Source organism: Rhinopithecus bieti, unplaced genomic scaffold, assembly GCF_001698545.2.
Source record: "Rhinopithecus bieti isolate Rb0 unplaced genomic scaffold, ASM169854v2 scaffold_2432, whole genome shotgun sequence".
In the NCBI taxonomy this organism is placed as follows: Eukaryota; Metazoa; Chordata; class Mammalia; order Primates; family Cercopithecidae; genus Rhinopithecus; species Rhinopithecus bieti.
The window spans coordinates 95,106-97,647 of NW_016804136.1; the positions used below are offsets into that span (position 1 = coordinate 95,106).

The 2,542-nt window shown below is 41.2% G+C and overlaps 1 pseudogene; it reads left to right on the forward strand.

Annotated features, from left to right (window-relative positions):
- Nucleotides 1–1,077: 1,077 nt before the first annotated feature.
- Nucleotides 1,078–2,052, forward strand: LOC108524670 (eukaryotic translation initiation factor 2 subunit 2 pseudogene; annotated as a pseudogene).
- Nucleotides 2,053–2,542: the final 490 nt, after the last annotated feature.

Sequence of the window (2,542 nt, forward strand, 5' to 3'; positions counted from 1 at the left end):
CCATCAGAGAAATGCAAATCAAAACCACAATGAGATACCATCTCACACCAGTTAGAAAGGCAATCATTAAAAAGTCAGGAAACAACAGGTGCTGGAGAGGATGTGGAGAAATAGGAACACTTTTACACTGTTGGTGGGACTGTAAACTAGTTCAACCATTGTGGAAGACAGTGTGGCAATTCCTCAAGGATCTAGAACTCGAAATACCATTTGACCCAGCCATCCCATTACTGGGTATATACCCAAAGGATTATAAATCATGCTGCTATAAAGACACATGCACACGTATGTTTGTTGCAGCACTATTCACAATAGCAGACTTGGAACCAACCCAAATGTCCATCAGTGACAGACTGGATTAAACAAATGTGGCATATATACACCATGGAATACTATGCAGCCATAAAAAAGGATGAGTTCATGTCCTTTGTAGGGACATACATGCAGCTGGAAACCACTATTCTCAGCAAACTATTGCAAGGACAGAAAACCAAACACCGCATGTTCTCACTCATAGGTGGGAACTGAACAATGAGAACAATTGGACACAGGAAGGGGAACATCACACATCGGGGCCTGTTGTGGGGTCAGGAGAGGAGGGAGGGATAGCATTAGGAGATACACCTAATGTAAATGATGAGTTAATGGGTGCAGCACACCAACATGGCACATGTCTACATATGTAACAAACCTGCACGTTGTGCACTTGTACCCTAGAAGATAAAGTATAATTTAAAAAAATAAAAATAGGCATTTCCAACGCTTGGAGGAGAGGGCGGGGTGTCGTTCCCTTTAGCTGATGCAAGAGCCTAGTGCGGTGGTGGGAGAGGTATCGGCAGGAGCAGCGCTGCTGCCGGGGCCTGGGGCTGACCCGTCTGACTTCCCATCCGTGCTGAGCCCACTTGAGCCGCAGCCATGTCTGGGGACGAGAGACGGAGTTTTACCATGTTAGCCAGTATGGTCTTGATCTCCTGACCTCGTGATCCGCCCTCCTCAGCCTCCCAAAGTACTGGGATTACAGGCGTGAGTTACCACCCCCAGCCTCCTGCAATTTCTACTCTATCAGGTGTCTGGCCTATGATTTTTTATCTTACTATGAGCAAGAAGAAAAAGAAGAAGAAACCTTTTATGTTAGATGAGGAAGGGGATACCCAAACAGAGGAAACCCAGCCTTCAGAAACAAAAGAAGTGGAGCCAGAGCCAACTGAGGACAAAGATTTGGAAGCTGATGAAGGGAACACTAGGAAAAAAGATGCTTCTGATGCTCTAGATGACTTGAACTTCTTTAATCAAAAGAAAATGAAGAAAAAACCTAAAAAGGTATTTAATATTGATGAAGCTGAAGGTGTAAAGGATCTTAAGATTGAAAGTGATGTTCAAGAACCAACTGAACCAGAGGATGACCTTGACATTATGCTTGGCAATAAAAAGAAGAAAAGAAGAATGTTAAGTTCCCAGATAAGGATAAAATATTAGAGAAAGATGAAGCTCTAGAAGATGAAGACAGCAAAAAAGATGATGGTATCTCATTCAGTAATCAGACAGGCCCTACTTGGGCAGGCTCAGAAAGAGACTACACATAGGAGGAGCTGCTGAATCGAGTGTTCAACATCTTGAGAGAAAAGAATCCAGATATGGTTGCTGGGAAGAAAAGGAAATTTGTCATGAAACCTCCACAGGTTGTCCAAGTAGGAACCAAGAGAACTTCTTTTGTCAACTTACAGATATCTCTAAACTATTACATCGTCAGCCCAAACATCTCCTTGCATTTTTGTTGGCTGAATTGGGTACAAGTGGTTCTGTAGATGGTAATAACCAACTTGTAATCAAAGGAAGATTCCAACAGAAACAGAAAATGTCTTGAGAGGATATATCAAGGAATATGTCACTTGTCACACATGCCGATCACTGGACACAATCCTACAATAGGACACGCGACTCTATTTCCTACAGTGTGAAACTTGTCATTCTAGATGTTCTGTTGCCAGTATCAAAACCGGCTTCCAGGCTGCCACGGGCAAGCGAGCACAGCTCTGTGCCAAAGCTAACTAATTTGATAATCACTGATTTTGCAAAGCATGTTGTGGAGATGTGACTGGACAGGTTTGCCATCAGAGTGGATATACCATTGTATTAAAAACAAGGTAAAAAAGCTGCCAAGATTTTTGGCGAGTGGCTGGTTGGTCTGAAGTCCTTGCAAGACGCTGATGTTCAAGCTGTTGACATACTCATTGCCTACCTTAACACCTGTCAGAGAAACGTGATATGGGGTAAGGAGGTGCTTTTTAAAAATCGTTCATAGACTTCTGTAAAATGCACGATAAATTAAAGTTATTATAACAGTGATTCTTTCAAAAATAAATAAATAAATAAATAAATAAGTATTTTCCACTAAAAAAAAAAAAAGATCGGTTACAAACAGAACCTGTTTCATAAGGCTGCTGTAAGGATTAAATAAGAAAATTATCTAAATCAGAATTCCTGGCACATCCTAAGTGCTCAATAAATATTAGATACTATAATTATCTTTCATGAAAAAAAA